Genomic DNA, 22,350 nt, shown 5'->3' with positions numbered 1-22,350 from the left:
GGACAAGCCGAGTGTCACATCGGCCAGCACACGCTTGCCCAGACCAGGGTGGGGCCCAGAGGAATGTCTCCATTCCCCCAGACACATCCCCAGTGTTGTCCCCGCCAAGCAGACCTGGTGCCAGGCCTTGTGCTGCCTGGAGGATCCATGAGGCTAGTCCTTCCCTGGGGAGACATATAGGTACTGGTTCTTTCATCTGCCCCTGACACAGTATTAAGGTACATAAGATGGCATTGATCCACCTGTCCACTCATGCCTTCATCTTTGTAAATATGGATGGATGGAGGGAGTGAGCCAAGGACGAGGGTCAAAAGGGAGGGAGCTAGAGCATTCTGGAGGAAGGGAGGCAGGAAGGAAGCTATGTAGGGAGCTGTTTGTATGCGTTTCAGCTAAGTGTTCCTGTCTCTGCGTGGAGGTACCTTTTGGCCCTATGTTCCTGGATGTATTGCTGCAGGTATTTCTTGTAGCATCATTCGATGCATGAGCATGTGGCACACACGTCCCCCAATGCATCTAGCATGGATTTGGAGTTCTCACAGCTGTCCTTCTCACCTCTTGGCAGACATCATCCACAGAGAAATGAAGATCTGTGTTTAGCCTATGTTCCCTAGGGCAATCACCATGAGCCTTGGCCCAGCACGTGGATTCGACACAATGGCACATCCCTTCAGGCATCCTTCTTTCCAGGAAGCATCTGAGGTAAGCCTTCACATGTGGCAGGGCGCAGGTGAGTGAGGAGGGCCTCAGTTGGGTCGATGATGAGAACTCATATGGTCCTGAAGAGAGCTGATGACCAAAAAATCATGCTCAATAGGATTATGCTGAGGCCTAATGGAGGGATGCAGGGGCAGGATGGCCTGGATTTTTGGTCCATTGCAGAGCCCTGGGTGTGGGTGTGGGTGTGGGTGTGGGTGTGGGTGTGGGTGTGGGTGTGGGTGTGGGTGTGTGTGTTGGAGCAGCCTCTCCATCGAGGAAATCCCTTGTGACTCCTCCGAGTGTAGGAGGCTTCCACGTATCCAAGACGTGTTGCCGCCTTTGGTTTTCTATCCTGCTCCCTAGTGCCAGGGCCCACATGTTCTGAGGCCATGGGTGGAGTCTTTCCTTAAGCTTTTCTTCTTTGAATTTTGTGTTTCAGGCCAAGCCTTGGAATGGACTCACCACAGCCAGAATGTTTTGCAGTGAGTGGCTCTTTTGGTTGCTACCGATAGGCCCCAGAGAATGTTGAACTATGGGCTGGCCGCCCTCGCAGCAGCCAGTACAGGGTAGTCTTTTGGCAACCTCCTGCCTACCAAGGAGGAATGTCTGCTGCTGCCCCAAATTTATGAGCTCACATCTGGTGCACTCACATGCCTTCATTAGAGCTGTATTCTAGTCAGAGAGCACGTAGAGGCAGTGTTTTCTTCCTTGGCCCCAGGCGGAACATCCCTAGAGACCTCTGTGCACCTAGAGGCAGAGTATGATCACCAACTGAGGGAATGGTCCCTTGTGGTGTGTGCTTTATGGCTTCCCAAAACCTGTCAGTAGGGAAGGCTCATGCCCCCTGCCTAGAGATGGTGAGAGGCAGGCAGGAGCCCATCCTCAGGTGCTTGGAGGCAGGATGCTGCTGGTTATTTCAAGGGCTGGAAGACATGCCCTGGTCTTCAATGGGGTTGTGCCAGGACTCTGTGAGGGAACGTTGTGCTTTGTTGGAGCCACATGTTCCGAATGGGGCCTCTGATGCAGTCTGCATGCACACACGGGACCATAGCATCTCCTGGGTTGGTTGTCCTCTGCGAAAGCCACTGCTTTGTCAGAGAGCCCCCTCCAGAGGAAAAAAGGCTTCTGGGTGTCCATTCCTCCATGAAGGCTTTGCAGAGCCCTTAGGCATCCCATTATCATGTCCATCGTGAGGCCCTGTTGACCTGAAGGGGAGGGGTGGTCCTGGGATGGGGGCTGAGGAGGGTGTAGCTGCATGGCTGTTGTTTGGTGGCCTAGCACGGGCCACAGTAGGGAATGCTGCCACAGAAGAAATTGGCCCTGTTTGGGAATCTCTGTGCTCCCCGAGGAGGAATGCTTGACGTGGCTCCCCATCCACTGGGTCTGTTGGCGGGTCTTGAAATTCAACTCGATTGACCTGATGTGTAGTAAGACTGACCATGGAGGCACCATTTCATTACGTGGTGCCCTGGGGAGCCACCACGCAGATCTCTGTGCATGTCGAGGCAGAGCACGAGGATGTACTGAGCATATGGTCAGTTGTGGGGTGTGCTTGAGTGACTTCCAAGAAGCGTTGGTTGGAGGGTGTGGGGCCAGACCTGGAGGTGGTGAGAGGCAACAAGGACCCTTCATCAGGGACTTGGCAGCTAGATGCTCTTGGCTCTTGTGAGAGCTGAAGGGCAGGTCCCTTGCTGGAATGGGGTTTGCCAGGTCTCTGTGAGGGATCATGGGCCCTCAGATAGGCCAGTTGTGTCGGACAGGCCCTTTCATGGGTTCTGCATACATATACAGGCCTGTGGCATCTCTTGCGGTGGCCTTCCTCTACGGGAGCCACTGCCTACCAAGAGAGCTCCCTACAGCTCCTGTGAATGTCCACTGTGTGGAACATAAAGGCCTCATTGTCTGGGCGTTGTGCACATGGACAAGCCGAGTGTCACATCGGCCAGCACACGCTTGCCCAGACCAGGGTGGGGCCCAGAGGAATTTCTCCATTCCCCCAGACACATCCCCAGTGTTGTCCCCGCCAAGCAGACCTGGTGCCATGCCTTGTGCTGCCTGGAGGATCCATGAGGCTAGTCCTTCCCTGGGGAGACATATAGGTACTGGTTCTTTCATCTGCCCCTGACACAGTATTAAGGTACATAAGATGGCATTGATCCACCTGTGCACTCATGCCTTCATCTTTGTAAATATGGATGGATGGAGGGAGGGAGCCAAGGACGAGGGTCAAAAGGGAGGGAGCTAGAGCATTCTGGAGGAAGGGAGGCAGGAAGGAAGCTATGTAGGGAGCTGTTTGTATGCGTTTCAGCTAAGTGTTCCTGTCTCTGTGTGGAGGTACCTTTTGGCCCTATGTTCCTGGATGTATTGCTGCAGGTATTTCTTGTAGCATCATTCGATGCATGAGCGTGTGGCACACATGTCCCCCAATGCATCTAGCATGGAGTTGGAGTTCTCACAGCTGTCCTTCTCACCTCTTGGCAGACATCGTCCCTAGAGAAATGAAGATCTGTGTTTAGCCTATGTTCCCTAGGGCAATCACCATGAGCCTTGGCCCAGCACGTGGATTCGACAGAATGGCACATCCCTTCAGGCATCCTTCTTTCCAGGAAGCATCTGAGGTAAGCCTTCACATGTGGCAGGGCGCAGGTGAGTGAGGAGGGCCTCAGTTGGGTCGATGATGAGAACTCATATGGTCCTGAAGAGAGCTGATGACCAAAAAATCATGCTCAATAGGATTACGCTGAGGCCTAATGGAGGGATGCAGAGGCAGGATGGCCTGGATTTTTGGTCCATTGCAGAGCCCTGGGTGTGGGTGTGGGTGTGGGTGTGGTTGTGGGTGTGGGTGTTGGAGCAGCCTCTCCCTCGAGGAAATCCCTTGTGACTCCTCCGAGTGTAGGAGGCTTCCACGTATCCAAGACATGTTGCCGCCTTTGGTTTTCTATCCTGCTCCCTAGTGCCAGGGCCCACATGTTCTGAGGCCATGGGTGGAGTCTTTCCTTAAGCTTTTCTTCTTTGAATTTTGTGTTTCAGGCCAAGCCTTGGAATGGACTCACCACAGCCAGAATGTTTTGCAGTGAGTGGCTCTTTTGGTTGCTACCGATAGGCCCCAGAGAATGTTGAACTATGGGCTGGCCGCCCTCGCAGCAGCCAGTACAGGGTAGTCTTTTGGCAACCTCCTGCCTACCAAGGAGGAATGTCTGCTGCTGCCCCAAATTTATGAGCTCACATCTGGTGCACTCACATGCCTTCATTAGAGCTGTATTCTAGTCAGAGAGCACGTAGAGGCAGTGTTTTCTTCCTTGGCCCCAGGCGGAACATCCCTAGAGACCTCTGTGCACCTAGAGGCAGAGTATGATCACCAACTGAGGGAATGGTCCCTTGTGGTGTGTGCTTTATGGCTTCCCAAAACCTGTCAGTAGGGAAGGCTCATGCCCCCTGCCTAGAGATGGTGAGAGGCAGGCAGGAGCCCATCCTCAGGTGCTTGGAGGCAGGATGCTGCTGGTTATTTCAAGGGCTGGAAGACATGCCCTGGTCTTCAATGGGGTTGTGCCAGGACTCTGTGAGGGAACGTTGTGCTTTGTTGGAGCCACATGTTCCCAATGGGGCCTCTGATGCAGTCTGCATGCACACACGGGACCATAGCATCTCCTGGGTTGGTTGTCCTCTGCGGAAGCCACTGCTTTGTCAGAGAGCCCCCTCCAGAGGAGAAAAGGCTTCTGGGTGTCCTTTCCTCCATGGAGGCTTTGCAGAGCCCTTAGGCATCCCATTATCATGTCCGTCGTGAGGCCCTGTTGACCTGAAGGGGAGGGGTGGTCCCGGGATGGGGGCTGAGGAGGGTGTAGCTGCATGGCTGTTGTTTGGTGGCCTTGCACGGGCCACAGTAGGGAATGCTGCCACAGAAGAAATTGGCCCTGTTTGGGAATCTCTGTGCTCCCCAAGGAGGAATGCTTGACGTGGCTCCCCATCCACCGGGTCTGATGGCGGGTCTTGAAATTCAACTCGATTGACCTGATGTGTAGTAAGACTGACCATGGAGGCACCATTTCATTACGTGGTGCCCTGGGGAGCCACCACGCAGATCTCTGTGCATGTCGAGGCAGAGCATGAGGATGTACTGAGCATATGGTCAGTTGTGGGGTGTGCTTGAGTGACTTCCAAGAAGCGTTGGTTGGAGGGTGTGGGGCCAGGCCTGGAGGTGGTGAGAGGCAACAAGGACTCTTCATCAGGGACTTGGCAGCTAGATGCTCTTGGCTCTTGTGAGAGCTGAAGGGCAGGTCCCTTGCTGGAATGGGGTTTGCCAGGTCTCTGTGAGGGATCATGGGCCCTCAGATAGGCCAGTTGTGTCGGACAGGCCCTTTCATGGGTTCTGCATACATATACAGGCCTGTGGCATCTCTTGCGGTGGCCTTCCTCTACGGGAGCCACTGCCTACCAAGAGAGCTCCCTACAGCTCCTGTGAATGTCCACTGTGTGGAACATAAAGGCCTCATTGTCTGGGCGTTGTGCACATGGACAAGCCGAGTGTCACATCGGCCAGCACACGCTTGCCCAGACCAGGGTGGGGCCCAGAGGAATTTCTCCATTCCCCCAGACACATCCCCAGTGTTGTCCCCGCCAAGCAGACCTGGTGCCATGCCTTGTGCTGCCTGGAGGATCCATGAGGCTAGTCCTTCCCTGGGGAGACATATAGGTACTGGTTCTTTCATCTGCCCCTGACACAGTATTAAGGTACATAAGATGGCATTGATCCACCTGTGCACTCATGCCTTCATCTTTGTAAATATGGATGGATGGAGGGAGGGAGCCAAGGACGAGGGTCAAAAGGGAGGGAGCTAGAGCATTCTGGAGGAAGGGAGGCAGGAAGGAAGCTATGTAGGGAGCTGTTTGTATGCGTTTCAGCTAAGTGTTCCTGTCTCTGTGTGGAGGTACCTTTGGGCCCTATGTTCCTGGATGTATTGCTGCAGGTATTTCTTGTAGCATCATTCGATGCATGAGCGTGTGGCACACATGTCCCCCAATGCATCTAGCATGGAGTTGGAGTTCTCACAGCTGTCCTTCTCACCTCTTGGCAGACATCGTCCCTAGAGAAATGAAGATCTGTGTTTAGCCTATGTTCCCTAGGGCAATCACCATGAGCCTTGGCCCAGCACGTGGATTCGACAGAATGGCACATCCCTTCAGGCATCCTTCTTTCCAGGAAGCATCTGAGGTAAGCCTTCACATGTGGCAGGGCGCAGGTGAGTGAGGAGGGCCTCAGTTGGGTCGATGATGAGAACTCATATGGTCCTGAAGAGAGCTGATGACCAAAAAATCATGCTCAATAGGATTACGCTGAGGCCTAATGGAGGGATGCAGAGGCAGGATGGCCTGGATTTTTGGTCCATTGCAGAGCCCTGGGTGTGGGTGTGGGTGTGGGTGTGGGTGTTGGAGCAGCCTCTCCCTCGAGGAAATCCCTTGTGACTCCTCCGAGTGTAGGAGGCTTCCATGTATCCAAGACATGTTGCCGCCTTTGGTTTTCTATCCTGCTCCCTAGTGCCAGGGCCCACATGTTCTGAGGCCATGGGTGGAGTCTTTCCTTAAGCTTTTCTTCTTTGAATTTTGTGTTTCAGGCCAAGCCTTGGAATGGACTCACCACAGCCAGAATGTTTTGCAGTGAGCGGCTCTTTTGGTTGCTACCGATAGGCCCCATAGAATGTTGAACTATGGGCTGGCCGCCCTCGCAGCAGCCAGTACAGGGTAGTCTTTTGGCAACCTCCTGCCTACCAAGGAGGAATGTCTGCTGCTGCCCCAAATTTATGAGCTCACATCTGGTGCACTCACATGCCTTCATTAGAGCTGTATTCTAGTCAGAGAGCACGTAGAGGCAGTGTTTTCTTCCTTGGCCCCAGGCGGAACATCCCTAGAGACCTCTGTGCACCTAGAGGCAGAGTATGATCACCAACTGAGGGAATGGTCCCTTGTGGTGTGTGCTTTATGGCTTCCCAAAACCTGTCAGTAGGGAAGGCTCATGCCCCCTGCCTAGAGATGGTGAGAGGCAGGCAGGAGCCCATCCTCAGGTGCTTGGAGGCAGGATGCTGCTGGTTATTTCAAGGGCTGGAAGACATGCCCTGGTCTTCAATGGGGTTGTGCCAGGACTCTGTGAGGGAACGTTGTGCTTTGTTGGAGCCACATGTTCCGAATGGGGCCTCTGATGCAGTCTGCATGCACACACGGGACCATAGCATCTCCTGGGTTGGTTGTCCTCTGCGGAAGCCACTGCTTTGTCAGAGAGCCCCCTCCAGAGGAGAAAAGGCTTCTGGGTGTCCTTTCCTCCATGGAGGCTTTGCAGAGCCCTTAGGCATCCCATTATCATGTCCGTCGTGAGGCCCTGTTGACCTGAAGGGGAGGGGTGGTCCCGGGATGGGGGCTGAGGAGGGTGTAGCTGCATGGCTGTTGTTTGGTGGCCTTGCACGGGCCACAGTAGGGAATGCTGCCACAGAAGAAATTGGCCCTGTTTGGGAATCTCTGTGCTCCCCAAGGAGGAATGCTTGACGTGGCTCCCCATCCACCGGGTCTGATGGCGGGTCTTGAAATTCAACTCGATTGACCTGATGTGTAGTAAGACTGACCATGGAGGCACCATTTCATTACGTGGTGCCCTGGGGAGCCACCACGCAGATCTCTGTGCATGTCGAGGCAGAGCATGAGGATGTACTGAGCATATGGTCAGTTGTGGGGTGTGCTTGAGTGACTTCCAAGAAGCGTTGGTTGGAGGGTGTGGGGCCAGGCCTGGAGGTGGTGAGAGGCAACAAGGACTCTTCATCAGGGACTTGGCAGCTAGATGCTCTTGGCTCTTGTTAGAGCTGAAGGGCAGGTCCCTTGCTGGAATGGGGTTTGCCAGGTCTCTGTGAGGGATCATGGGCCCTCAGATAGGCCAGTTGTGTCGGACAGGCCCTTTCATGGGTTCTGCATACATATACAGGCCTGTGGCATCTCTTGCGGTGGCCTTCCTCTACGGGAGCCACTGCCTACCAAGAGAGCTCCCTACAGCTCCTGTGAATGTCCACTGTGTGGAACATAAAGGCCTCATTGTCTGGGCGTTGTGCACATGGACAAGCCGAGTGTCACATCGGCCAGCACACGCTTGCCCAGACCAGGGTGGGGCCCAGAGGAATTTCTCCATTCCCCCAGACACATCCCCAGTGTTGTCCCCGCCAAGCAGACCTGGTGCCATGCCTTGTGCTGCCTGGAGGATCCATGAGGCTAGTCCTTCCCTGGGGAGACATATAGGTACTGGTTCTTTCATCTGCCCCTGACACAGTATTAAGGTACATAAGATGGCATTGATCCACCTGTGCACTCATGCCTTCATCTTTGTAAATATGGATGGATGGAGGGAGGGAGCCAAGGACGAGGGTCAAAAGGGAGGGAGCTAGAGCATTCTGGAGGAAGGGAGGCAGGAAGGAAGCTATGTAGGGAGCTGTTTGTATGCGTTTCAGCTAAGTGTTCCTGTCTCTGTGTGGAGGTACCTTTGGGCCCTATGTTCCTGGATGTATTGCTGCAGGTATTTCTTGTAGCATCATTCGATGCATGAGCGTGTGGCACACATGTCCCCCAATGCATCTAGCATGGAGTTGGAGTTCTCACAGCTGTCCTTCTCACCTCTTGGCAGACATCGTCCCTAGAGAAATGAAGATCTGTGTTTAGCCTATGTTCCCTAGGGCAATCACCATGAGCCTTGGCCCAGCACGTGGATTCGACAGAATGGCACATCCCTTCAGGCATCCTTCTTTCCAGGAAGCATCTGAGGTAAGCCTTCACATGTGGCAGGGCGCAGGTGAGTGAGGAGGGCCTCAGTTGGGTCGATGATGAGAACTCATATGGTCCTGAAGAGAGCTGATGACCAAAAAATCATGCTCAATAGGATTACGCTGAGGCCTAATGGAGGGATGCAGAGGCAGGATGGCCTGGATTTTTGGTCCATTGCAGAGCCCTGGGTGTGGGTGTGGGTGTGGGTGTGGGTGTGGGTGTGGGTGTTGGAGCAGCCTCTCCCTCGAGGAAATCCCTTGTGACTCCTCCGAGTGTAGGAGGCTTCCACGTATCCAAGACATGTTGCCGCCTTTGGTTTTCTATCCTGCTCCCTAGTGCCAGGGCCCACATGTTCTGAGGCCATGGGTGGAGTCTTTCCTTAAGCTTTTCTTCTTTGAATTTTGTGTTTCAGGCCAAGCCTTGGAATGGACTCACCACAGCCAGAATGTTTTGCAGTGAGTGGCTCTTTTGGTTGCTACCGATAGGCCCCAGAGAATGTTGAACTATGGGCTGGCCGCCCTCGCAGCAGCCAGTACAGGGTAGTCTTTTGGCAACCTCCTGCCTACCAAGGAGGAATGTCTGCTGCTGCCCCAAATTTATGAGCTCACATCTGGTGCACTCACATGCCTTCATTAGAGCTGTATTCTAGTCAGAGAGCACGTAGAGGCAGTGTTTTCTTCCTTGGCCCCAGGCGGAACATCCCTAGAGACCTCTGTGCACCTAGAGGCAGAGTATGATCACCAACTGAGGGAATGGTCCCTTGTGGTGTGTGCTTTATGGCTTCCCAAAACCTGTCAGTAGGGAAGGCTCATGCCCCCTGCCTAGAGATGGTGAGAGGCAGGCAGGAGCCCATCCTCAGGTGCTTGGAGGCAGGATGCTGCTGGTTATTTCAAGGGCTGGAAGACATGCCCTGGTCTTCAATGGGGTTGTGCCAGGACTCTGTGAGGGAACGTTGTGCTTTGTTGGAGCCACATGTTCCGAATGGGGCCTCTGATGCAGTCTGCATGCACACACGGGACCATAGCATCTCCTGGGTTGGTTGTCCTCTGCGGAAGCCACTGCTTTGTCAGAGAGCCCCCTCCAGAGGAGAAAAGGCTTCTGGGTGTCCTTTCCTCCATGGAGGCTTTGCAGAGCCCTTAGGCATCCCATTATCATGTCCGTCGTGAGGCCCTGTTGACCTGAAGGGGAGGGGTGGTCCCGGGATGGGGGCTGAGGAGGGTGTAGCTGCATGGCTGTTGTTTGGTGGCCTTGCACGGGCCACAGTAGGGAATGCTGCCACAGAAGAAATTGGCCCTGTTTGGGAATCTCTGTGCTCCCCAAGGAGGAATGCTTGACGTGGCTCCCCATCCACCGGGTCTGATGGCGGGTCTTGAAATTCAACTCGATTGACCTGATGTGTAGTAAGACTGACCATGGAGGCACCATTTCATTATGTGGTGCCCTGGGGAGCCACCACGCAGATCTCTGTGCATGTCGAGGCAGAGCATGAGGATGTACTGAGCATATGGTCAGTTGTGGGGTGTGCTTGAGTGACTTCCAAGAAGCGTTGGTTGGAGGGTGTGGGGCCAGGCCTGGAGGTGGTGAGAGGCAACAAGGACTCTTCATCAGGGACTTGGCAGCTAGATGCTCTTGGCTCTTGTTAGAGCTGAAGGGCAGGTCCCTTGCTGGAATGGGGTTTGCCAGGTCTCTGTGAGGGATCATGGGCCCTCAGATAGGCCAGTTGTGTCGGACAGGCCCTTTCATGGGTTCTGCATACATATACAGGCCTGTGGCATCTCTTGCGGTGGCCTTCCTCTACGGGAGCCACTGCCTACCAAGAGAGCTCCCTACAGCTCCTGTGAATGTCCACTGTGTGGAACATAAAGGCCTCATTGTCTGGGCGTTGTGCACATGGACAAGCCGAGTGTCACATCGGCCAGCACACGCTTGCCCAGACCAGGGTGGGGCCCAGAGGAATTTCTCCATTCCCCCAGACACATCCCCAGTGTTGTCCCCGCCAAGCAGACCTGGTGCCATGCCTTGTGCTGCCTGGAGGATCCATGAGGCTAGTCCTTCCCTGGGGAGACATATAGGTACTGGTTCTTTCATCTGCCCCTGACACAGTATTAAGGTACATAAGATGGCATTGATCCACCTGTGCACTCATGCCTTCATCTTTGTAAATATGGATGGATGGAGGGAGGGAGCCAAGGACGAGGGTCAAAAGGGAGGGAGCTAGAGCATTCTGGAGGAAGGGAGGCAGGAAGGAAGCTATGTAGGGAGCTGTTTGTATGCGTTTCAGCTAAGTGTTCCTGTCTCTGTGTGGAGGTACCTTTGGGCCCTATGTTCCTGGATGTATTGCTGCAGGTATTTCTTGTAGCATCATTCGATGCATGAGCGTGTGGCACACATGTCCCCCAATGCATCTAGCATGGAGTTGGAGTTCTCACAGCTGTCCTTCTCACCTCTTGGCAGACATCGTCCCTAGAGAAATGAAGATCTGTGTTTAGCCTATGTTCCCTAGGGCAATCACCATGAGCCTTGGCCCAGCACGTGGATTCGACAGAATGGCACATCCCTTCAGGCATCCTTCTTTCCAGGAAGCATCTGAGGTAAGCCTTCACATGTGGCAGGGCGCAGGTGAGTGAGGAGGGCCTCAGTTGGGTCGATGATGAGAACTCATATGGTCCTGAAGAGAGCTGATGACCAAAAAATCATGCTCAATAGGATTACGCTGAGGCCTAATGGAGGGATGCAGAGGCAGGATGGCCTGGATTTTTGGTCCATTGCAGAGCCCTGGGTGTGGGTGTGGGTGTGGGTGTGGGTGTTGGAGCAGCCTCTCCCTCGAGGAAATCCCTTGTGACTCCTCCGAGTGTAGGAGGCTTCCACGTATCCAAGACATGTTGCCGCCTTTGGTTTTCTATCCTGCTCCCTAGTGCCAGGGCCCACATGTTCTGAGGCCATGGGTGGAGTCTTTCCTTAAGCTTTTCTTCTTTGAATTTTGTGTTTCAGGCCAAGCCTTGGAATGGACTCACCACAGCCAGAATGTTTTGCAGTGAGTGGCTCTTTTGGTTGCTACCGATAGGCCCCAGAGAATGTTGAACTATGGGCTGGCCGCCCTCGCAGCAGCCAGTACAGGGTAGTCTTTTGGCAACCTCCTGCCTACCAAGGAGGAATGTCTGCTGCTGCCCCAAATTTATGAGCTCACATCTGGTGCACTCACATGCCTTCATTAGAGCTGTATTCTAGTCAGAGAGCACGTAGAGGCAGTGTTTTCTTCCTTGGCCCCAGGCGGAACATCCCTAGAGACCTCTGTGCACCTAGAGGCAGAGTATGATCACCAACTGAGGGAATGGTCCCTTGTGGTGTGTGCTTTATGGCTTCCCAAAACCTGTCAGTAGGGAAGGCTCATGCCCCCTGCCTAGAGATGGTGAGAGGCAGGCAGGAGCCCATCCTCAGGTGCTTGGAGGCAGGATGCTGCTGGTTATTTCAAGGGCTGGAAGACATGCCCTGGTCTTCAATGGGGTTGTGCCAGGACTCTGTGAGGGAACGTGGTGCTTTGTTGGAGCCACATGTTCCCAATGGGGCCTCTGATGCAGTCTGCATGCACACGCGGGACCATAGCTTCTCCTGGGTTGGTTGTCCTCTGCGGAAGCCACTGCTTTGTCAGAGAGCCCCCTCCAGAGGAAAAAAGGCTTCTGGGTGTCCATTCCTCCATGAAGGCTTTGCAGAGCCCTTAGGCATCCCATTATCATGTCCATCGTGAGGCCCTGTTGACCTGAAGGGGAGGGGTGGTCCCGGGATGGGGGCTGAGGAGGGTGTAGCTGCGTGGCTGTTGTTTGGTGGCCTTGCACGGGCCACAGTAGGGAATGCTGCCACAGAAGAAATTGGCCCTGTTTGGGAATCTCTGTGCTCCCCAAGGAGGAATGCTTGACGTGGCTCCCCATCCACCGGGTCTGATGGCGGGTCTTGAAATTCAACTCGATTGACCTGATGTGTAGTAAGACTGACCATGGAGGCACCATTTCATTACGTGGTGCCCTGGGGAGCCACCACGCAGATCTCTGTGCATGTCGAGGCAGAGCACGAGGATGTACTGAGCATATGGTCAGTTGTGGGGTGTGCTTGAGTGACTTCCAAGAAGCGTTGGTTGGAGGGTGTGGGGCCAGGCCTGGAGGTGGTGAGAGGCAACAAGGACCCTTCATCAGGGACTTGGCAGCTAGATGCTCTTGGCTCTTGTGAGAGCTGAAGGGCAGGTCCCTTGCTGGAATGGGGTTTGCCAGGTCTCTGTGAGGGATCATGGGCCCTCAGATAGGCCAGTTGTGTCGGACAGGCCCTTTCATGGGTTCTGCATACAGATACAGGCCTGTGGCATCTCTTGGGGTGGCCTTCCTCTACGGGAGCCACTGCCTACCAAGAGAGCTCCCTACAGCTCCTGTGAATGTCCACTGTGTGGGACATAAAGGCCTCATTGTCTGGGTGTTGTGCACATGGACAAGCCGAGTGTGACATCGGCCAGCACACGCTTGCCCAGACCAGGGTGGGGCCCAGAGGAATGTCTCCATTCCCCCAGACACATCCCCAGTGTTGTCCCCGCCAAGCAGACCTGGTGCCATGCCTTGTGCTGCCTGGAGGATCCATGAGGCTAGTCCTTCCCTGGGGAGACATATAGGTACTGGTTCTTTCGTCTGCCCCTGACACAGTATTAAGGTACATAAGATGGCATTGATCCACCTGTGCACTCATGCCTTCATCTTTGTAAATATGGATGGATGGAGGGAGTGAGCCAAGGACGAGGGTCAAAAGGGAGGGAGCTAGAGCATTCTGGAGGAAGGGAGGCAGGAAGGAAGCTATGTAGGGAGCTGTTTGTATGCGTTTCAGCTAAGTGTTCCTGTCTCTGTGTGGAGGTACCTTTGGGCCCTATGTTCCTGGATGTATTGCTGCAGGTATTTCTTGTAGCATCATTCGATGCATGAGCGTGTGGCACACATGTCCCCCAATGCATCTAGCATGGAGTTGGAGTTCTCACAGCTGTCCTTCTCACCTCTTGGCAGACATCGTCCCTAGAGAAATGAAGATCTGTGTTTAGCCTATGTTCCCTAGGGCAATCACCATGAGCCTTGGCCCAGCACGTGGATTCGACAGAATGGCACATCCCTTCAGGCATCCTTCTTTCCAGGAAGCATATGAGGTAAGCCTTCACACGTGGCAGGGCGCAGGTGAGTGAGGAGGGCCTCAGTTGGGTCGATGATGAGAACTCATATGGTCCTGAAGAGAGCTGATGACCAAAAAATCATGCTCAATAGGATTACGCTGAGGCCTAATGGAGGGATGCAGAGGCAGGATGGCCTGGATTTTTGGTCCATTGCAGAGCCCTGGGTGTGGGTGTGGGTGTGGGTGTGGGTGTGGGTGTGGGTGTTGGAGCAGCCTCTCCCTCGAGGAAATCCCTTGTGACTCCTCCGAGTGTAGGAGGCTTCCACGTATCCAAGACATGTTGCCGCCTTTGGTTTTCTATCCTGCTCCCTAGTGCCAGGGCCCACATGTTCTGAGGCCATGGGTGGAGTCTTTCCTTAAGCTTTTCTTCTTTGAATTTTGTGTTTCAGGCCAAGCCTTGGAATGGACTCACCACAGCCAGAATGTTTTGCAGTGAGTGGCTCTTTTGGTTGCTACCGATAGGCCCCAGAGAATGTTGAACTATGGGCTGGCCGCCCTCGCAGCAGCCAGTACAGGGTAGTCTTTTGGCAACCTCCTGCCTACCAAGGAGGAATGTCTGCTGCTGCCCCAAATTTATGAGCTCACATCTGGTGCACTCACATGCCTTCATTAGAGCTGTATTCTAGTCAGAGAGCACGTAGAGGCAGTGTTTTCTTCCTTGGCCCCAGGCGGAACATCCCTAGAGACCTCTGTGCACCTAGAGGCAGAGTATGATCACCAACTGAGGGAATGGTCCCTTGTGGTGTGTGCTTTATGGCTTCCCAAAACCTGTCAGTAGGGAAGGCTCATGCCCCCTGCCTAGAGATGGTGAGAGGCAGGCAGGAGCCCATCCTCAGGTGCTTGGAGGCAGGATGCTGCTGGTTATTTCAAGGGCTGGAAGACATGCCCTGGTCTTCAATGGGGTTGTGCCAGGACTCTGTGAGGGAACGTGGTGCTTTGTTGGAGCCACATGTTCCCAATGGGGCCTCTGATGCAGTCTGCATGCACACACGGGACCATAGCATCTCCTGGGTTGGTTGTCCTCTGCGGAAGCCACTGCTTTGTCAGAGAGCCCCCTCCAGAGGAGAAAAGGCTTCTGGGTGTCCTTTCCTCCATGGAGGCTTTGCAGAGCCCTTAGGCATCCCATTATCATGTCCATCGTGAGGCCCTGTTGACCTGAAGGGGAGGGGTGGTCCCGGGATGGGGGCTGAGGAGGGTGTAGCTGCATGGCTGTTGTTTGGTGGCCTTGCACGGGCCACAGTAGGGAATGCTGCCACAGAAGAAATTGGCCCTGTTTGGGAATCTCTGTGCTCCCCAAGGAGGAATGCTTGACGTGGCTCCCCATCCACCGGGTCTGATGGCGGGTCTTGAAATTCAACTCGATTGACCTGATGTGTAGTAAGACTAACCATGGAGGCACCATTTCATTACGTGGTGCCCTGGGGAGCCACCACGCAGATCTCTGTGCATGTCGAGGCAGAGCATGAGGATGTACTGAGCATATGGTCAGTTGTGGGGTGTGCTTGAGTGACTTCCAAGAAGCGTTGGTTGGAGGGTGTGGGGCCAGGCCTGGAGGTGGTGAGAGGCAACAAGGACTCTTCATCAGGGACTTGGCAGCTAGATGCTCTTGGCTCTTGTTAGAGCTGAAGGGCAGGTCCCTTGCTGGAATGGGGTTTGCCAGGTCTCTGTGAGGGATCATGGGCCCTCAGATAGGCCAGTTGTGTCGGACAGGCCCTTTCATGGGTTCTGCATACATATACAGGCCTGTGGCATCTCTTGCGGTGGCCTTCCTCTACGGGAGCCACTGCCTACCAAGAGAGCTCCCTACAGCTCCTGTGAATGTCCACTGTGTGGAACATAAAGGCCTCATTGTCTGGGCGTTGTGCACATGGACAAGCCGAGTGTCACATCGGCCAGCACACGCTTGCCCAGACCAGGGTGGGGCCCAGAGGAATTTCTCCATTCCCCCAGACACATCCCCAGTGTTGTCCCCGCCAAGCAGACCTGGTGCCATGCTTTGTGCTGCCTGGAGGATCCATGAGGCTAGTCCTTCCCTGGGGAGACATATAGGTACTGGTTCTTTCATCTGCCCCTGACACAGTATTAAGGTACATAAGATGGCATTGATCCACCTGTGCACTCATGCCTTCATCTTTGTAAATATGGATGGATGGAGGGAGTGAGCCAAGGACGAGGGTCGAAAGGGAGGGAGCTAGAGCATTCTGGAGGAAGGGAGGCAGGAAGGAAGCTATGTAGGGAGCTGTTTGTATGCGTTTCAGCTAAGTGTTCCTGTCTCTGTGTGGAGGTACCTTTGGGCCCTATGTTCCTGGATGTATTGCTGCAGGTATTTCTTGTAGCATCATTCGATGCATGAGCGTGTGGCACACACGTCCCCCAATGCATCTAGCATGGAGTTGGAGTTCTCACAGCTGTCCTTCTCACCTCTTGGCAGACATCGTCCCCAGAGAAATGAAGATCTGTGTTTAGCCTATGTTCCCTAGGGCAATCACCATGAGCCTTGGCCCAGCACCTGGATTCGACAGAATGGCACATCGTTCAGGCATCCTTCTTTCCAGGAAGAATCTGAGGTAAGCATTCACATGTGGCAGAGCGCAGGTGAGTGAGGAGGGCCTCAGTTGGGTCGATGATGAGAACTCATATGGTCCTGAAGAGAGCTGATGACCAAAAAATCATGCTCAATAGGATTACGCTGAGGCCTAACGGAGGGATGCAGAGGCAGGATGGCCTGGATTTTTGGTCCATTGCTGAGCCCTAGGTGTGGGTGTGGGTGTGGGTGTGGGTGTGGGTGTTGGAGCAGCCTCTCCCTCGAGGAAATCCCTTGTGACTCCTCCGAGTGTAGGAGGCTTCCACGTATCCAAGACATGTTGCCGCCTTTGGTTTTCTATCCTGCTCCCTAGTGGCAGGGCCCACATGTTCTGAGGCCATGGGTGGAGTCTTTCCTTAAGCTTTTCTTCTTTGAATTTTGTGTTTCAGGCCAAGCCTTGGAATGGACTCACCACAGCCAGAATGTTTTGCAGTGAGTGGCTCTTTTGGTTGCTACCGATAGGCCCCAGAGAATGTTGAACTATCGGCTGGCCCCCCTCGCAGGAGCCAGTACAGGGTAGTCTTTTGGCAACGTCCTGCCTACCAAGGAGGAATGTCTGCTGCTGCCCCAAATTTATGAGCTCACATCTGGTGCACTCACATGCCTTCATTAGAGCTGTATTCTAGTCAGAGAGCACGTAGAGGCAGTGTTTTCTTCCTTGGCCCCAGGCGGAACATCCCTAGAGACCTCTGTGCACCTAGAGGCAGAGTATGATCACCAACTGAGGGAATGGTCCCTTGTGGTGTGTGCTTTATGGCTTCCCAAAACCTGTCAGTAGGGAAGGCTCATGCCCCCTGCCTAGAGATGGTGAGAGGCAGGCAGGAGCCCATCCTCAGGTGCTTGGAGGCAGGATGCTGCTGGTTATTTCAAGGGCTGGAAGCCATGCCCTGGTCTTCAATGGGGTTGTGCCAGGACTCTGTGAGGGAACGTGGTGCTTTGTTGGAGCCACATGTTCCCAATGGGGCCTCTGATGCAGTCTGCATGCACACGCGGGACCTTAGCATCTCCTGGGTTGGTTGTCCTCTGCGGAAGCCACTGCTTTGTCAGAGAGCCCCCTCCAGAGGAAAAAAGGCTTCTGGGTGTCCATTCCTCCATGAAGGCTTTGCAGAGCCCTTAGGCATCCCATTATCATGTCCATCGTGAGGCCCTGTTGACCTGAAGGGGAGGGGTGGTCCCGGGATGGGGGCTGAGGAGGGTGTAGCTGCGTGGCTGTTGTTTGGTGGCCTTGCACGGGCCACAGTAGGGAATGCTGCCACAGAAGAAATTGGCCCTGTTTGGGAATCTCTGTGCTCCCCAAGGAGGAATGCTTGACGTGGCTCCCCATCCACCGGGTCTGATGGCGGGTCTTGAAATTCAACTCGATTGACCTGATGTGTAGTAAGACTGACCATGGAGGCACCATTTCATTACGTGGTGCCCTGGGGAGCCACCACGCAGATCTCTGTGCATGTCGAGGCAGAGCACGAGGATGTACTGAGCATATGGTCAGTTGTGGGGTGTGCTTGAGTGACTTCCAAGAAGCGTTGGTTGGAGGGTGTGGGGCCAGGCCTGGAGGTGGTGAGAGGCAACAAGGACCCTTCATCAGGGACTTGGCAGCTAGATGCTCTTGGCTCTTGTGAGAGCTGAAGGGCAGGTCCCTTGCTGGAATGGGGTTTGCCAGGTCTCTGTGAGGGATCATGGGCCCTCAGATAGGCCAGTTGTGTCGGACAGGCCCTTTCATGGGTTCTGCATACAGATACAGGCCTGTGGCATCTCTTGGGGTGGCCTTCCTCTACGGGAGCCACTGCCTACCAAGAGAGCTCCCTACAGCTCCTGTGAATGTCCACTGTGTGGGACATAAAGGCCTCATTGTCTGGGTGTTGTGCACATGGACAAGCCGAGTGTCACATCGGCCAGCACACGCTTGCCCAGACCAGGGTGGGGCCCAGAGGAATGTCTCCATTCCCCCAGACACATCCCCAGTGTTGTCCCCGCCAAGCAGACCTGGTGCCAGGCCTTGTGCTGCCTGGAGGATCCATGAGGCTAGTCCTTCCCTGGGGAGACATATAGGTACTGGTTCTTTCATCTGCCCCTGACACAGTATTAAGGTACATAAGATGGCATTGATCCACCTGTGCACTCATGCCTTCATCTTTGTAAATATGGATGGATGGAGGGAGTGAGCCAAGGACGAGGGTCAAAAGGGAGGGAGCTAGAGCATTCTGGAGGAAGGGAGGCAGGAAGGAAGCTCTGTAGGGAGCTGTTTGTATGCGTTTCAGCTATGTGTTCCTGTCTCTGCGTGGAGGTACTTTTGGGCCCTATGTTCCTGGATGTACTGCTGCAGGTATTTCTTGTAGCATCATTCGATGCATGAGCGTGTGGCACACACGTGCCCCAATGCATCTAGCATGGAGTTGGAATTCTCACAGCTGTCCTCACCTCTTGGCAGACTTCGTCCCCAGAGAAATGAAGATCTGTGTTTAGCCTATGTTCCCTAGGGCAATCACCATGAGCCTTGGTCCAGCACGTGGATTCGACAGAATGGCACATCCCTTCAGGCATCCTTCTTTGCAGGAAGCATCTGAGGTAAGCCTTCACATGTGACAGGGCGCAGGTGAGTGAGGAGGGCCTCAGTTGGGTCGATGATGAGAACTCATATGGTCCTGAAGAGAGCTGATGACCAAAAAATCATGCTCAATAGGATTACGCTGAGGCCTAACGGAGGGATGCAGAGGCAGGATGGCCTGGATTTTTGGTCCATTGCAGAGCCCTAGGTGTGGGTGTGGGTGTGGGTGTGGGTGTGGGTGTTGGAGCAGCCTCTCCCTCGAGGAAATCCCTTGTGACTCCTGCGAGTGTAGGAGGCTTCCACGTATCCAAGACATGTTGCCGCCTTTGGTTTTCTATCCTGCTCCCTAGTGCCAGGGCCCACATGTTCTGAGGCCATGGGTGGAGTCTTTCCTTAAGCTTTTCTTCTTTGAATTTTGTGTTTCAGGCCAAGCCTTGGAATGGACTCACCACAGCCAGAATGTTTTGCAGTGAGTGGCTCTTTTGGTTGCTACCGATAGGCCCCAGAGAATGTTGAACTATGGGCTGGCCGCCCTCGCAGCAGCCAGTACAGGGTAGTCTTTTGGCAACCTCCTGCCTACCAAGGAGGAATGTCTGCTGCTGCCCCAAATTTATGAGCTCACATCTGGTGCACTCACATGCCTTCATTAGAGCTGTATTCTAGTCAGAGAGCACGTAGAGGCCGTGTTTTCTTCCTTGGCCCCAGGCGGAACATCTCTAGAGACCTCTGTGCACCTAGAGGCAGAGTATGATCACCAACTGAGGGAATGGTCCCTTGTGGTGTGTGCTTTATGGCTTCCCAAAACCTGTCAGTAGGGAAGGCTCATGCCCCCTGCCTAGAGATGGTGAGAGGCAGGCAGGAGCCCATCCTCAGGTGCTTGGAGGCAGGATGCTGCTGGTTATTTCAAGGGCTGGAAGACATGCCCTGGTCTTCAATGGGGTTGTGCCAGGACTCTGTGAGGGAACGTGGTGCTTTGTTGGAGCCACATGTTCCGAATGGGGCCTCTGATGCAGTCTGCATGCACACACGGGACCATTGCATCTCCTGGGTTGGTTGTCCTCTGCGGAAGCCACTGCTTTGTCAGAGAGACCCCTCCAGAGGAGAAAAGGCTTCTGGTTGTCCATTCCTCCATGGAGGCTTTGCAGAGCCCTTAGGCATCCCATTATCATGTCCATCGTGAGGCCCTGTTGACCTGAAGGGGAGGGGTGGTCCCGGGATGGGGGCTGAGGAGGGTGTAGCTGCATGGCTGTTGTTTGGTGGCCTTGCACGGGCCACAGTAGGGAATGCTGCCACAGAAGAAATTGGCCCTGTTTGGGAATCTCTGTGCTCCCCAAGGAGGAATGCTTGACGTGGCTCCCCATCCACCGGGTCTGATGGCGGGTCTTGAAATTCAACTCGATTGACCTGATGTGTAGTAAGACTGACCATGGAGGCACCATTTCATTACGTGGTGCCCTGGGGAACCACCACGCAGATCTCTGTGCATGACGAGGCAGAGCACGAGGATGTACTGAGCATATGGTCAGTTGTGGGGTGTGCTTGAGTGACTTCCAAGAAGCGTTGGTTGGAGGGTGTGGGGCCAGGCCTGGAGGTGGTGAGAGGCAACAAGGACCCTTCATCAGGGACTTGGCAGCTAGATGCTCTTGGCTCTTGTGAGAGCTGAAGGGCAGGTCCCTTGCTGGAATGGGGTTTGCCAGGTCTCTGTGAGGGATCATGGGCCCTCAGATAGGCCAGTTGTGTCGGACAGGCCCTTTCATGGGTTCTGCATACAGATACAGGCCTGTGGCATCTCTTGGGGTGGCCTTCCTCTACGGGAGCCACTGCCTACCACAGAGAGCTCCCTACAGCTCCTGTGAATGTCCACTGTGTGGGACATAAAGGCCTCATTGTCTGGATGTTGTGCACATGGACAAGTCGAGTGTCACATCGGCCAGCACACGCTTGCCCAGACCAGGGTGGGGCCCAGAGGAATGTCTCCATTCCCCCAGACACATCCCCAGTGTTGTCCCCGCCAAGCAGACCTGGTGCCAGGCCTTGTGCTGCCTGGAGGATCCATGAAGATAGTCCTTCCCTGGGGAGACATATAGGTACTTGTTCTTTCATCTGCCCTGACACAGTATTAAGGTACATAAGATGGCATTGATCCACCTGTGCACTCATGCCTTCATCTTTGTAAATATGGATGGATGGAGGGAGTGAGCCAAGGACGAGGGTCAAAAGGGAGGGAGCTAGAGCATTCTGGAGGAAGGGAGGCAGGAAGGAAGCTATGTAGGGAGCTGTTTGTATGCGTTTCAGCTAAGTGTTCCTGTCTCTGTGTGGAGGTACCTTTGGGCCCTATGTTCCTGGATGTATTGCTGCAGGTATTTCTTGTAGCATCATTCGATGCATGAGCGTGTGGCACACACGTCCCCCAATGCATCTAGCATGGAGTTGGAATTCTCACAGCTGTCCTCACCTCTTGGCAGACTTCGTCCCCAGAGAAATGAAGATCTGTGTTTAGCCTATGTTCCCTAGGGCAATCACCATGAGCCTTGGTCCAGCACGTGGATTCGACAGAATGGCACATCCCTTCAGGCATCCTTCTTTGCAGGAAGCATCTGAGGTAAGCCTTCACATGTGACAGGGCGCAGGTGAGTGAGGAGGGCCTCAGTTGGGTCGATGATGAGAACTCATATGGTCCTGAAGAGAGCTGATGACCAAAAAATCATGCTCAATAGGATTACGCTGAGGCCTAACGGAGGGATGCAGAGGCAGGATGGCCTGGATTTTTGGTCCATTGCAGAGCCCTAGGTGTGGGTGTGGGTGTGGGTGTGGGTGTGGGTGTTGGAGCAGCCTCTCCCTCGAGGAAATCCCTTGTGACTCCTGCGAGTGTAGGAGGCTTCCACGTATCCAAGACATGTTGCCGCCTTTGGTTTTCTATGCTGCTCCCTAGTGCCAGGGCCCACATGTTCTGAGGCCATGGGTGGAGTCTTTCCTTAAGCTTTTCTTCTTTGAATTTTGTGTTTCAGGCCAAGCCTTGGAATGGACTCACCACAGCCAGAATGTTTTGCAGTGAGTGGCTCTTTTGGTTGCTACCGATAGGCCCCAGAGAATGTTGAACTATGGGCTGGCCGCCCTCGCAGCAGCCAGTACAGGGTAGTCTTTTGGCAACCTCCTGCCTACCAAGGAGGAATGTCTGCTGCTGCCCCAAATTTATGAGCTCACATCTGGTGCACTCACATGCCTTCATTAGAGCTGTATTCTACTCGGAGAGCACGTAGAGGCAGTGTTTTCTTCCTTGGCCCCAGGCGGAACATCCCTAGAGACCTCTGTGCACCTAGAGGCAGAGTATGATCACCAACTGAGGGAATGGTCCCTTGTGGTGTGTGCTTTATGGCTTCCCAAAACCTGTCAGTAGGGAAGGCTCATGCCCCCTGCCTAGAGATGGTGAGAGGCAGGCAGGAGCCCATCCTCAGGTGCTTGGAGGCAGGATGCTGCTGGTTATTTCAAGGGCTGGAAGACATGCCCTGGTCTTCAATGGGGTTGTGCCAGGACTCTGTGAGGG

The 22,350-nt window shown here is 54.2% G+C and overlaps 9 non-coding genes across 9 annotated transcripts; all 9 read left to right on the top strand.

The window, feature by feature from the left end:
* Nucleotides 1–749: 749 nt before the first annotated feature.
* Nucleotides 750–830, top strand: LOC130846864 (small nucleolar RNA SNORD115). Its single transcript, XR_009051659.1, has one exon. It is a non-coding gene; the product is annotated as a small nucleolar RNA SNORD115 (small nucleolar RNA).
* Nucleotides 831–3,364: 2,534 nt separating this feature from the next.
* On the top strand, nt 3,365–3,445 carry LOC130847609 (small nucleolar RNA SNORD115). The gene has a single exon (XR_009052357.1). It is a non-coding gene; the product is annotated as a small nucleolar RNA SNORD115 (small nucleolar RNA).
* A 2,510-nt stretch (nt 3,446–5,955) lies between these two features.
* On the top strand, nt 5,956–6,036 carry LOC130847608 (small nucleolar RNA SNORD115). The gene has a single exon (XR_009052356.1). It is a non-coding gene; the product is annotated as a small nucleolar RNA SNORD115 (small nucleolar RNA).
* Nucleotides 6,037–8,534: 2,498 nt separating this feature from the next.
* Nucleotides 8,535–8,615, top strand: LOC130847605 (small nucleolar RNA SNORD115). The gene has a single exon (XR_009052354.1). It is a non-coding gene; the product is annotated as a small nucleolar RNA SNORD115 (small nucleolar RNA).
* Nucleotides 8,616–11,125: 2,510 nt separating this feature from the next.
* LOC130847604 (small nucleolar RNA SNORD115) lies at nt 11,126–11,206 on the top strand. The gene has a single exon (XR_009052353.1). It is a non-coding gene; the product is annotated as a small nucleolar RNA SNORD115 (small nucleolar RNA).
* A 2,498-nt stretch (nt 11,207–13,704) lies between these two features.
* On the top strand, nt 13,705–13,785 carry LOC130847603 (small nucleolar RNA SNORD115). Its single transcript, XR_009052352.1, has one exon. It is a non-coding gene; the product is annotated as a small nucleolar RNA SNORD115 (small nucleolar RNA).
* A 2,509-nt stretch (nt 13,786–16,294) lies between these two features.
* Nucleotides 16,295–16,375, top strand: LOC130847602 (small nucleolar RNA SNORD115). Its single transcript, XR_009052351.1, has one exon. It is a non-coding gene; the product is annotated as a small nucleolar RNA SNORD115 (small nucleolar RNA).
* Nucleotides 16,376–18,876: 2,501 nt separating this feature from the next.
* On the top strand, nt 18,877–18,957 carry LOC130847601 (small nucleolar RNA SNORD115). Its single transcript, XR_009052350.1, has one exon. It is a non-coding gene; the product is annotated as a small nucleolar RNA SNORD115 (small nucleolar RNA).
* Nucleotides 18,958–21,458: 2,501 nt separating this feature from the next.
* Nucleotides 21,459–21,539, top strand: LOC130847600 (small nucleolar RNA SNORD115). The gene has a single exon (XR_009052349.1). It is a non-coding gene; the product is annotated as a small nucleolar RNA SNORD115 (small nucleolar RNA).
* The last annotated feature ends 811 nt before the right edge of the window (nt 21,540–22,350 follow it).

This window comes from Hippopotamus amphibius, chromosome 2, assembly GCF_030028045.1.
Source record: "Hippopotamus amphibius kiboko isolate mHipAmp2 chromosome 2, mHipAmp2.hap2, whole genome shotgun sequence".
Taxonomy (NCBI): domain Eukaryota; kingdom Metazoa; phylum Chordata; class Mammalia; order Artiodactyla; family Hippopotamidae; genus Hippopotamus; species Hippopotamus amphibius.
This window is presented reverse-complemented; position numbering and strand designations above follow the sequence as displayed.